Source organism: Solanum dulcamara, chromosome 7, assembly GCF_947179165.1.
Source record: "Solanum dulcamara chromosome 7, daSolDulc1.2, whole genome shotgun sequence".
Lineage (NCBI taxonomy): Eukaryota > Viridiplantae > Streptophyta > Magnoliopsida > Solanales > Solanaceae > Solanum > Solanum dulcamara.
Window position 1 is genome coordinate 10,335,953 of NC_077243.1, and position 14,585 is coordinate 10,350,537.

General features: G+C 34.3%; 1 pseudogene; it reads left to right on the top strand.

Annotated features, from left to right (window-relative positions):
* Positions 1-4,197: 4,197 nt before the first annotated feature.
* On the top strand, positions 4,198-14,529 carry LOC129895693 (cytochrome P450 71A4-like; annotated as a pseudogene).
* The last annotated feature ends 56 nt before the right edge of the window (positions 14,530-14,585 follow it).

A 14,585-nucleotide genomic window follows, 5' to 3' on the forward strand; every position in this document is an offset into this window, starting at 1 on the left:
ACCTGCATAAACACACAAACAAGCAAATAAACAAGAGCAAGGGCCTCCAAGAGCTGTAGTTGTAGTTGTTGGAAGTTGCTGTTGCTCCTCCATGTTCAACTTCAGTTTGCAGATTGTAGTTGTTGTTGTGTGATGTTTGATGTGATATTTTTGATGAGCAGCTCCTTCCAGGGTGATGTGAATGCACCTTCCATAGTTGTATTTGTACCCTTGTCACACCTACACAAGAAAGATCAAACAAATGCAAACAACCAACCAAGCATAGTTGTCTTCTCAGATTGTGCCAATGTGTTGTGAAACTGTACCTACAGCACCAACAAACAAACAACCAGAAAAAATCTCCAATGTTAAGATGCAAAAATTTGGGTATTACCGAATACCGTACCGAACCGAATTTTTATTTACCGATTACCGAATTACCGAACCGAAGTTTGAAAGTTCGGTATTTGGTATATACTTTGAATTACCGATTACCGAATTATCGAATCTAAATTTTAAAAATACCGAACCGAATACCGAACGCCCACCCCTACCTCCAAATATGTATAAACAAAAATATTTTAAAATAGACGAAAAAAATATTTATGTACTCATATTCTTCGGATCAGCGCCGACTTATTAATCGGAAGACAAAAATATAGTATTTTATCATTTTTCTGCTCGGATCGACTTTCATCATTTTCGAATGGCCTATCTACCCCTACCCCTCTTAAGTTTATTTATTATTATAATCCTAGAACGATCTAAAAGAAATAATAAAATCTAACGTCCTAAAAGATGTTTAACGTCCCAACTTAATATCCAAGAGACATTGAACGTACTATTATAGTAGGTTTTAGACTAAAGAAAATACAGTCGTCCTAATTAGACACATCGCCAAATAAAATAGATGGGACGAGCAGTTAGCACATAAAATCTCAAATAAGCCTCTAGATTAATTATTTAGCATGCTTGAAAACACAGATAAATAGTGAAAGTTATAATAATTATATATGTGTGCATACAATCAGATATATGTGATTTAATGCAAAAAATTCAAATATGATAAAATAAAGACATTCTTGATAATTTTTAATTATTAACTAATAATATTTATAAAATCCTATTAACAAATATTTTAGTTAATAGCATGCTGAAGATTTATTAAAATACTATAAATATGGTTTCTAAATGTTGTGTTGAAAATTTATTAAAATGTCACAGGTATAATCTCTTTATAAAATAATATTATGAAAACTTACTTAAATTTCTATAAGCATAATTTCTAACAATATATTGAAAAATTATAAAAAAAATAGTAAGCATGTTTTTAATACCATTATATGTTGAAATATTTATTAAAATATTACAGACACGATTTCAATATAATATGATAAATAATTATTAAAATTCTATTGGCATAATTTCTAAATAAAATATCAAAAACTCTTTTAATCCTATAGACATGGTTTCTATATGATTTTTATCACGCTAAATATATCCCTCGGACATGATATCTAAACAATTAATATGTTAGAAAATATTAATTAAAATATATATAGTAATGATAAATTAAAATTATAAAATCATATGGGCATGATGTCTATATGAAATGGCATTCCAATCTAAATATGATTATCATCATATTCAAAATTATTTAGTAGATCCTACATATATAATGTCTAAATAGTTAATATGACAAAGTTATTGTTTGAAACTATAACATGATTTTAAGTTTAAAGGACAAGTTATAATGTATAATAATCATCAAAGAAATTATTATAATGAGATTTAAAATTTAATAAATAAAGATAACACATATAAAATAGACAAATTATTTTATTTTTTTAAAACATATATGATGATAAACGTTATTTAACAAACTATCATTAGATCATTTTATTTTTATTTTTGAGTGAAGCAAACATTCTGTAAAAAAAATATTTATATCGTGAATAGATAAACCTAAGCACGTGGATTTGAGTATTATAACTAGATCACATATTTTTCAGAAACATAAATTTATGATAAACTAAAAAATAGAATAAGCAAATAGCAAGTATATTCCCTCCCCATGTATTTTCTCCCTTTTATTATATACAAAGTTTATTATTACAAGCAAAATAATCAAGAGAGAATAATATACAAATAGAAATAATAAAATAGGAAACTAAAACTATCTGAATCCTGTTCCAAATGAACTCTTCATGTCTTGAACTTTGAAATCCAAACCCTGCTAAACCATAAAGAATGTACAAGCAATATACAAATAATATAGAGGTATAACATGATCATATGATTTTACTTTAATAAAGTAAACAAACAAGGGAAGAACATTTTTAAAATAATAAGCTAATATATAAAGAAAGGTTGAAACTAACCTGAATATTTTAGTTAGGAGAAATAACTAAATAAAAATCCAAACCGTGAAAACAAGTTAGAAACAGAATATCAGAGTATGATATAAATCCTCATTATTCCAAATCACAAGATCAATCCTGAGAGGAATTTGATAGTCTCTGAGAGGAATTTGAGAGACTTGACAGGATTGATCTTGTGATTTGGAATAATGAGGATTTAAGAGTGTTAAGGATTCATTATAGGCTAGGAATATATCCCCAAAAAATTCTAGATACATTAATGAGACCATAGGAGAAATGACCCAAACAACCCTGAACTTACTAAAATTTTCCTAGAATAGGGCCCCACCACGATTCGTGAAGCTCACCATGGCCCGTGGTTATGGTCTTGGTGCTGGACTATGATTTGGGTATAAATGGGTGACCTCCACGTATCATGGTGCCCACTACGAGTCGTGGTCCCTATCGTGGTCCTCACCTATGATCCAACTTGCACTAGGCTGGACTACGATGCATTTTCCCAGTCTATATTCCTCTTCACATCCCGTGAAGGATGATCGTGAATAGGCGACTGCCTGACAGGGCTTCACTACAATGAAGACATACCAACTAGTTTTCTCTTTTTTTCTAGCCTATATATTGTCATCTCTTGGCATGACAATGAAGACATACACGCAGCAGAAAACAGAAAATACATACTTCCTCTAAATTCTCTCTCTCTCTATTTATTAATCTTTTTGTTATTGTTTCTCCTTTTAATTGTTAAACTAGTATATTTCTTAACAACATGTTATTATTTGCCTATATGTTGATGATTTATTGATCTTTGGTTGGAATATGAATGTTCTTGATGATACTAAGAAATTTTTAGAAGCCATTTTGATATGAAAGATCTTGGTTAGACAAATTTTATTCTTGGAATAAAAATTACTAGAACATGTGATGGAATTTTCTTTGACCAGTCACATTATGTTGAGAAATTTTTTTAAAAAATACAACTTTCTTGATTGCAAGCATGTTTTAACTCCTTTTGATTCAGGTATACACTTGTTTCCTGTTCAAAGTGAAAATGATATGATAAATCAAAAAGAGTATGCTAGCTTAATTGAAAGTTTGAGATATGTGACTGATTGCAGTAGGTATAGTATTGCATATGCAGTAGGAGTACTTAGCAGGTTTACAAGCACGCCAGGTAATGAACATTGACATGCTATAACAAGAGTTATGAGATATTTAATTGGAACAAAAATTTGTGGTTTGTTCTATAAGAAATATCCTGTTGTACTTGAAGGCTTTTCTGATGTAGATTGGAATACTCTAGCAAGTGATTCCTGTTCTACCACTGGTTACATTTTTACATTGAGTAATGGTGCTATTTGTTGGAAATCAAAAAAACAAACTATAATTGCTAACTCTACCATGGAGGCTGAACTAATTGTTTTAGCTTCAGCTAGTGAGGAAACGAATTGGTTAAGAGATTTATTATTTCAAATATCTTATTTTGAAAAACCAATTCCTCCAATTTTAATTCATTATGATAGCACTGAAGCAATTGGTAGAGTTCAAAATCGTTATTACAACTGTAAATCCAGACCTATAAGGAGGAAACACAGTAATGTAAGATCATATTTGACAAGTGGTACCATTAATGTTGATTATGTCAAATCTTGTGAAAATCTTGCAGATCCTCTTACTAAGGCCTTAACAAGAGAAAAACTCTGGAGCACATCGAGGGAGATGGGATTGAAACCTATAAATTCATGAGTCATATATGAGGAAACCAACCTGGAGACTAGAGATCCTATAACCAGATTCAATGGGAAAAACGAATAATATGATGATTTGTTGTGAAAAAAAAATGCATTATTTTTTATTCCCTCCCTATGATGTGAGTGCATTGTTTTTTGTAGTAAATTATGGATGTTGAGTTTAAAAAACTCTTAATAAAAAATTGTAGCCCGTATGGGTGGGGTGTTAAATTTACAGGAGCACTCTTGACAGATTTCACCTATGTGAGTGTGGAAGTAGGCCGCTTCCTATGAGAATTGAGCTTATTCTCAAAAGTACTCATAAAACCGGGATATCACAAGATCATAATGTGTTGACTTATAAAACTCGAGACAACACCTTGATTACTATGTGTGAACAGTAATATTTTATGTCCCTTAAGGAGACATAGTTCAAGTCTAAGACCACTACGACTCTGGAGTAAATGTTATTGTTTCACTAAGTGGAGGTTCAATGCAAAACACACCTCTATTATATATAGTAGTCTTCCTTCAGCTAATAAACTATCTTATATAATATTAAAATAAGTGGGGGATTATTAGTTTTAGCATTTTAATATCAATATTCAGTGATACTAATTTGTATAAGTGACATATGTTATAATTCTCTCTTTAGTGCATAAAAATGCCTTTCATTATCATCTTTAGTTAGTGCAAGGTTATTCATTTCATTATGTATTTTAAACCTAATTATCACTAATAAGTGGTGCACTAAATCATAGTAATACACTAAATGATAATGATGGCATTCCATTATTTATTCATCTTTGAATGGTTTTCTCTCCTATAAATAGAGAGGTCTTATTTGTTTTTTTAAAAAAGATAAGATAAGATTAAGTGCATTAAGTTTGTTAAAAAAAAAGTTCTTATAAGTTAAGGGAGGTGTTATTATTTGTGGAGCTTTAAACTCAACTCTTGTCAAGAGTTTGTTGAGTTACATTTTGTGATAAGGTTGTTGTATCCTGGAGGGGACAAGTCAAGAGGACTACTGCTGGAACGGTGAAAAGATTTACTACAGTGGGCTTGAATCTCTTTAAAGAGAGCGAGATATACTCGCCTCAGCCAAGAAGTGAATATATTTTCTTCATTTTATTTTTTAATTATAATTTGTAATCTTGTAATATCAACAACAATATGCAAGGTGGGTTGCCTAGGCAAATAATGTTTCTCTCTTTTTTGTTTTTTCTTCTAAATTGTTAAATATACTTCTTAAGTATCTTTATTCATTGGATTAATGTATCTATATCTATCTATGCTACCTTAAAAACATGAACTCCTAAATCTAAAAGTTAAATTACTTTTTTATCCTTCTTAAAATTTATTGGTTAATTACCCTAATTTAAAAATATATTAGCCTCGGTAAAACTCCAGCTTGTTGCAATAGTAATGAACAAATTGATAGTATCCATCCTAATCCACCCTTCCATACGAACGGATGTGTTTCAAACGCTTACTATTAATGGATACCAAGTTGCTTCAAGTGCCTGTTGAGAAGAGTTGTTACCATTTGATTTTAGTATCTCCTTAAAAGTTAAATCTCCCGGTGGCTCTTTCTTCTCAGTCATGGCCTTTCTACTGCACTTATGTAGTCGTAAGTTTTATGTAAATACCTTAATAAATTCACTTTCGCCTTCTATACTTGTTTTTTCATGACTATGGATTTCACTGATTGGCCACTATTTTGCAAGATAGTCAATACGCGTTTTGAACGCGTAGTCAAAAAAGGAACAAAACGCGTTTTGAACGCATAGTCAAAAAGGGAGGTTCAATACGCGGACTTTACGCGTTTCTAGTTTCCTATAAATAGAAGACCTCTTGCCCTCATTTATCCCATTCCAGAAAGAGAGAGTAAGAATACAAATAGAGTTATACACCAAGATAAATATTGTAGTCTTGAGTGTCCTCTTTAGTAGTTGTTCCTTTTACAAGAGAGAAGTGTTAATTATTGTTTTCTCCTTGTATTTGAGAGCTGTGTACTCCATATTTTTATAGTGAGATCCTTCTACCCCGTGGTTTTTTCCTTCTATTATTTAGAGGGGTTTCCACGTAAAATTCTCGTGTCTAATTTATTTTCATTATTTTCATCATATCAAACTTTAGTTGTAGTGCTTCCTCCCCCCAACAGTGGTATCAGAGCCCTCGGTTATTCTGTTTGTATTATGCGAAGGTATTATTTGTGAATAGTAAATTTGGTGAACAGTACTATTCACGTGAATAGTAAATTTCGGTGACGGTACAGTTTGTCACGATTGTTCATAAAAATATTCAGAAACAATCTAGAAGAGTGTGAAGCAAATAACAATGTCGAGTACAACAAAGTTTGACGTTGAGAAATTCAATGAGACTAATTTCTCATTGTGGAAAATGAAAATAAAAGCGATATTGAGAAAAGACAATTGCTTAGCTGCAATTGAAGGCAAGCCCACAGACTTTGTTGATGACAGCAAATGGAACGACATAGACAGCAACATAGTTGTTGATCTACACTTGGCACTAGCTGATCAAGTGTTGTCTAGTGTGGCAGAAAAGCGGACGGCGAAGGAAATATGGGATACTCTTACGGGATTGTATGAGGCCAAGTCTTTGCATAATAAAATCTTTTTAAAAAGAAGATTGTATACTCTTCGAATGGGAGAGTCCATGTCAGTTACTGAACACATCAATACTTTAAATACTCTGTTTTCGCAACTTACGACAATGGGTTGCAAAATAGAGGGGACTGAACGTGCGGAGCTTCTACTTCAAAGTCTACCTGACTCATATGATCAACTCATCATCAACCTGACGAACAATACTGACAGTCTAGTTTTCGATGAAATTGCAGCCGTTGTCTTGGAAGAAGAAAATCGGCGCAAAAATAAGAAAGACAGACAAGCAAGTTCACAACAAGCTGAAGCTTTGATGATGGTGAGAGGAAGACCAACGGAACGTGACCCCAGTGGGGGTCACAATCATGGCAAATCTCAATCAAGAAGTAAGAAGAATATCAAGTGCTACAACTGTGGCAAGAAAAGACACTTCAAGAAAGATTGTCGGTTCAAGAAGAAGAGTGAACACCCTGAGCCATCAAATGCTTAAGAGAATGTTGCATGTACCTCGGATGATGGCGATATTTTATGTAGTGAGGCAATATCAAATAATGAAGGCAGAAAATGTTTTGCTGATGTCTGGATCATGGACACAGGAGCAACATGGCACATGACTTCCAGGAGAGAATGGTTCCATCAATATAATCCTATCTCAGGAGGATCTGTGTTCATGGGAAACGATCATGCTTTGGATGTTATTGGTATTGGGTCCATCAAAATAAAGATTTATGATGGCATGGTTCGCACCATCCAGGAGGTACGACATGTAAAAGACTTGAAGAAGAATCTATTGTCTTTAGGACAACTAGATGATAACGGATGTTCGTATAAGACTCATGGTGGAGTCATGAGAATATCCAAAGGACCGCTTGTAGTGATGAAAGTAGAAAAACTTGCTGCAAATCTATATATGCTTAAATGTGAAACACACCAAGAAGGAAAAACATCAACCGCGTCAGCAAGTTCATTTGAAGAATCAACGATGATGTGGCATCGTAAACTTGGCCATATGTCGGAACGAGGTTTGAAGATTCTTGCTAAGCAAAAACTTCTTCCAGGGCTCAAAAAAGTTTCACTATCATTTTGTGAGCATTGTGTTACCAGTAAGCAAAATAGATTGAAGTTTAGCAGTTCCTCTACTAAAAGTAAGAAAATACTAGATCTGGTTCACTCTGATGTCTGGCAAGCACCGGTGGAGTCTCTAGGAGGAGCGAAATATTTTGTGTCATTTATTGACAATTACTCCAGAAGAAGTTGGGTGTATCCAATCAAGAGGAAGGCATATGTTTTTTCAGTTTTCAAAGAATTCAAAGCGCGGGTGGAACTTGAATCTGAGAAAAAGATCAAGTGGGACAGATAATGGAGGAGAATACACTGGTGATGAATTTATTAACTTCTGTAAACAAGAAGGTATTAAACGGCAGTTCACGGTGGCATATACTCCACAACAAAATGGAGTAGCAGAGCGGATGAACAGAACCTTGTTGGAACGGACAAGAGCTATGTTTGCAACTGCAGGGTTGGAAAAACCATTCTGGGCAGAAGCAGTCAAAACCGCCTGTTATGTGATCAATCGGTCACCATCAACCGCAATTGATCTGAAAACGCCAATGGAGATGTGGACAGGAAAACCAGCTGATTATTCTCGCTTACATATATTCGGAAGTCCTGCTTATATTATGTACAACACCCAAAAAAAATCAAAGCTGGATACAAAATCTAGGGAATGCATTTTCTTAGGGTATGCTGATGGAGTCAAGGGGTATCGCTTGTGCGATCCCACAGCCCGCAAGGTGGTAATCATCATGGATGTTGTATTTGTTGAAAATAAGATACAAGCAAAAGAAGGTAGCACTTCAAAAGAAAAATCAGAGACTACTACAGTTGAAGTTGAAGAAATAGAATAAGTTCTAGTTTCTTCTGAAGCAGCACCAGAGCACGAAGAACAAGAGCAAGCTGAGATCGAAACTCCAGAAGTTCGACGATCAACTAGGGAGAGAAGAGAACCAGCTTGGCACTCAGATTATTCTATGGAGAGTAATATTGCATATTGTCTACTAATAGAAGATGGAGAGCCTTCAACTTTTCACGAGGCTATGAAAGGCCAAGAATCATCTCTGTGGGTGGCAACAATGCAAGAAGAAATTGAAGCTCTCTATAAAAATAAAACATGGAATCTTGTTCAATTACCACAAGGAAGGAAGGCCATTGGAAACAAATGGGTCTACAAGATCAAACGCAATAGTAATGATCAAGTGGATAAGTATCGTGCAAGATTGGTGGTGAAAGGATTCGCTCAGAAAGATGGTATAGACTTCAATGAGATATTTTATCCGGTGGTTTGACTCACAACAATTATAGTGGTCCTGGCGATGTGTGCTACATTTGACTTGTACTTGGAGCAGTTAGATGTCAAAACTGTATTTCTTCATGGATAACTTGAAGAAGAAATTTATATGCTCCAACCAGAAGGTTTTGAAGAACAGGGAAAAGAGAACTTGGTTTGCAGGTTGAACAAATCTCTATATGGTCTCAAACAGGCACCGAGATATTGGTATAAGAGATTTGATTCCTTCATTATAAGCCTTGGATACAACAGACATAGTTCAGATCCTTGTGTTTATTACAAGAGATTTGGTGATGAAGATTTTGTTATTTTGCTGTTGTATGTTGACGACATGTTGGTAGCAGGCCCCAACAAAGATCGTCTCACAAATTTAAAGGCACAGTTGGCTAGGGAGTTTGAAATGAAGGACTTGGGACCAGCAAATAAAATTCCAGGAATGCAAATTCACCGAGACAGAAATAATAGGAAGATTTGGCTTTCTCAAAAGAACTACTTGAAGAAAATCTTGAGACGCTTCAAGATGCAAGACTGTAAGTCAATTTCTACCCCACTTCCTATTAATTTCAAGTTATCCTCAAGTATGTGTCCTAGCAATGAAGCAGAGAGGATGGAGATGTCTCGAGTACTGTATGCATCAGCAGTGGGAAGTTTAATGTTCGCCATGGTATGTACAAGACCTGACATTACACAAGCAGTGGGAGTGGTTAGTCGATACATGGCTAATCCTGGTAGAGAGCATTAGAATACTGTTAAGAGGATCCTGAGATACATCAAGGGTACCTCAGATGTTACAATATGTTATGGAGGATCAGACTTTACTGTTAAAGGTTATGTTGATTCAGATTATGGAGGTGATCTTGATAAAAGCAAGTCCACCACAGGTTATGTGTTTACTCTTGCTGGAGGAGCTGTAAGCTGGGTTTCAAAACTGCAGTCTATCGTGGCTACATCTACGACGGAAGCAGAATATGTAGCAGCTACACAAGCTAGCAAAGAGGCAATATGGATGCAGATGTTATTGGAGGAGTTCGGGCACAAACAAGAGAAGATTGCTTTGTTTTGTGATAGTCAGAGCGCTTTGCATCTTGCAAAGAATCCGATATTTCATTCAAGGACAAAGCACATACGAGTTCAGTATCACTTTGTTCGTGAGAAGGTGGAAGAAGGCAGTGTGGATATTCAGAAAATTCATACTAATGACAATCTAGTAGATATGTTTACAAAGCCGATCAATAGTAACAAGTTTATATGGTGTCGATCTTCTATTGGCCTAGCAGAAACGTAATATTGCAGTAATTGGGTAGAAAGGATGGTGTGAAGACTTAATTGATTCTCAATTAAATCTTCAAGTGGGAGAATGCAAGATAGTCAATACGCGTTTTGAACGCGTAGTCAACAAAACGCGTTTTGAACGCGTAGTCAAAAAAGGAACAAAACGCGTAGTCAAAAAGGGAGGTTCAATACACGGATTTTACGTGTTTCTAGTTTCCTATAAATAGAAGACCTCTTGCCCTCATTTATCCCATCCCAGAAAGAGAGAGTAAGAATACAAATAGAGTTATACACCAAGATAAATATTGTAGTCTTGAGTGTCCTCTTTAGTAGTTGTTCCTTTTACAAGAGAGAAGTGTTAATTGTTGTTTTCTCCTTGTATTTGAGAGCTGTGTACTCCATATTTTTATAGTGAGATCCTTCTACCCCGTGGTTTTTCCCTTCTATCATTTAGAGGGGTTTCCACGTAAAATTCTCGTGTCTAATTTATTTTCATTATATCAAACTTTAGTTGTAGTGTTTCCTCCCCCAAACATATTTGTCTCCAATTTAAAAGTGTAAATTATTTTGGAATAAACTTCATATAAGACCGTACCCTTCTTTGAGCAGAGATGGTCTCAAACAGTTTACCAAATCAAGAATGTTCATGTATTTTATTGATTACTTTATAATCAACTGATTGTAATTTACTAATGTAAAAGATAAACTTAGGAACTTCCGACCAGCTGGTTTTTCATGCAATTTTATATTCATTCTTCTGCGTCTCAGTCGTTCGGTCACGTATTTCTTTTTCTTTTGATGAGAAAAAGTGTACAAACTAACTTGCACAACCAATTATTTGGTCAAGTATTCATCTTTTTCATCACTTCTTTTGTCTGATTTGCCTTAATCTAAGTGTTTTTGAAGTCAAAACAGCTTCTAAGCACTTTTGGAGTATTTGGACAACATATAAAAGTGTATAAACACTTAGTTTTAAGCTAAAATGTTAAAAATAATCTAAAAGTCATAAGTTAGAATTTTTAGCTTATGACTTTTGGCTTATAAGTCAAAAGCTAAAAGTCAATCAATATAGGCTCTATAGGTAAAAGGCTCAAATAAGCCATCAAATTTTGAGAAAATACTCATTTATACCATCTATTAAAAATCTGGCTCATCTATGTCAATTCCTTTTGAGAAAATGCTCATCTAACATATTTTTATTAGATGTTTCTCTATGCAACAACTTATTTTTGTTGTTGCTCTTTATTTTTATTTTATGTTTATGGATAAAATAAATATGTTCAATAACCTATGATGCGTTTGACGTAATATCAAATATAGTTGTAGTTCTACAATTTTCTATAACATTTGGCACTATGTAGATTCTATCTTAAGATCTGGAGAATTTGTGCAATTAAGTGATTTTGTATTTTCTTTTCATAAGGTAATTCAGAATCATATTCTACAGTATTTCTTATAATAAAATTTCCCTGATCTAGGCATAGTTTCTTTTTAGAAAAATAACGTGTGCGCTCATGTGGTATATGCATTGGTGGTACTACTACGGGAACCACATTTATTATAAGAAGAATCCATCGGATATTAATTGTTCTTTTTTTCTCTTGTTAGTACTCTGTTAGCAATTGCTAAAAAATGAAAAGATGTTAAGAAGTGGCGACTTCAAATGCTCTTGTATTAATTCTGTTTTGACCAATTGAATGGTACAATCGCCAAATATAAGTCATGAGAAACTTAGCTTATGTTTATGATCTAGCCTAAGAATCAACCTTTCTCACTTGTTGTGCGATCTTTCCTATTGGAAGAAGCATGTTAGGGTCTAAATATTTAAAACTTATCCAAATTGAAAAATCGACCAAATTGATTTTCTTTGAGTTTGGGATGATGTAATTTTACATTTTAAAAAACTACTAGTATTTTGTTTGATTTTCATTTTGTTTTAAAAAAAATCAAACACATAATAGGCAAAAGTTTGTGCTTTGTTCTTTAATTTTTTTAGTTTTTCATTTAAACTTTTGTTATCATAATATTAATACTGTTTTGCATAAATATGTTTTTCATAATATAAAATACACGTGAAACGCACGTGTCGAAAAACTAGTTTTTAATAAAAATATATCAGTATTTAACGACGTGAGACCTTATTTTGAGCTTATCTATTTCTCTAGTTGGCCACACTTCCAGAGTTGTCTTTAAAGAGATCTTGGTCGTAGAGTCCTGTTAAGTTGAAGGAAAGAATCTAACAAACTTAAATTTACTATATTTCTTCCTCCGTTTTAATTTGTTACTTATTGGTTTTAGCCGGTTTAAAAAAAGAATGTCTCTGTTTGTTTTTTGAGACTTCTTCAGACTTTGAATCAATGTATTTCAAATGATATTTAAATAGGGCCTAAACAAACTTGGGCCGTCTCCAAGAAAGCTTCCAATCATTGGAAATCTGAACCAACTTGGGCCGTTTCCTCACCGTTCTCTCCATAAACTATGGAAAAAATATGGTCCAGTCATGCTACTTCACTTGGGCAGTAAGCCAGTGCTCGTTGCTTCCTCTGTCGAAGCTATCATGAAAACTCACGATCTCGTATGCTCAGGCAGACCTAAGTCTAGCTTCGCTGATAGACTCCTTTATGGCTCTAAAGACGTGGGCTTTAGTCCCTGTGGTGAATACTGGAGACGAATGAAAAGCATCGTCGTGCTTCATCTTCTCAGCAACAAAAGAGTCCAATCTTATTGTGATGTCAGAGAAGAAGAAACATCGAATATGAATGAAAAAATCAGACAAGTGAGTGATTCTAATTCTTCGAGTTCAGTGATAGATTTAACAGATTGTTTCTGTTCTCTCACCAATAACATAGTTAGCCGAGTGGCCTTGGGGAGGAAATATAATGAAGGAGAAAGTGGAATAAATGCTAAGGTCACACTAGATGAGTTTGGCGAAATTTTTGGCACTTTTAACGTTGGGGATTATATTCCGTGGCTTGAATGGGTCAATAAAATCAATGGTCTAGACACCAAAGTGGAGAACGTAGCTAAAATAGTGGATACATTTTTAGAGAGAATGATCGAAGAACACATTATTATGAACAAAAAAGAAGAATATACGAGTACGGGTGAAGCTACAGATTTCGTGGATGTTTTGCTGGAAATTCAGAATGGAAAGGAAACTGGCTTTCCTCTTCAAAGGGATTCACTGAAAGCTATTATCTTGCTAAGATCAGCATCTCTCGCACTATTTGTTCCCTTCTTGGCGTGTTTTGTTAGAATAATTTTGAACATAGTATATTGTTTCATAGTTAAAAATTTGGTGACTTAGAATATTGTTATTCTTCCACATAATCATTTACACATGCTCCAGCTTCTTTGATTGTGTTTCCCTTCTTTTTAATGCGTAGGATATATTTTCTACTGGCACAGAATTAACGTATACAGCTTTGGAGTGGACAATGACAGAGCTTTCGAGGCATCCAAGAGTTGTGAAAAAAATTAGAGGATGAAGTGCGACAATTAACACAAGGGAAAACAGAAATAATAGAGGATGACTTTGGAAATATGCACTATCTTAAAGCAGTGATCAGAGTCCCTCAGGCTTCATCCACCGAATCCACTTCTAGTTCCTCGAGAATCAATTGAAGATATAAAATTACTAGACTATCACATACCTGCTAAGACTCAAGTCCTTATTAATGCTTGGGCAATCGGCAGAGACCCATTATCGTGGCATGATCCAAAGGAGTACCAGCCAGAGAGGTTCTTGAATAGTGATATTGATTTCAAAGGATTAAACTTTGAGTTGATTCCGTTAGGAGCTGGCAGGAGGGGCTGCCCAGGAATTACTTTTGCTATTGTGGTGATTGAGCTAGCATTAGCAAGGCTTGTGCACAAGTTCAATTTTGCATTACCAAAAGGGTCAAAACCGGAGGATTTGGATATGACCGAAGCCAGTGGCATCACTATTCTTAGGAAATCACCTCTGCTAGCAGTGGCCACTCCATGCTCTAGTTATTATTAGCAGTGTCTCGAACTTTAGGAGTTTCATCTTTTTTGGCTCCTTTGGTGACTCGAACTCACTTGCTTATATTTTATGCAGATAACTTATCTTAGGCACCAATATTTGCCATGGAATATTACTTCCCAGTATGTAATAAACTGGTGACTCACTTTCTGGGTGTTTACCTCGGTCGAAATGTTCAAGCTGTTCTTTACGTATTTGTTAGTAACTTTTTATTTTTATTTTTTATGGCTATCTAGTACTATCTAC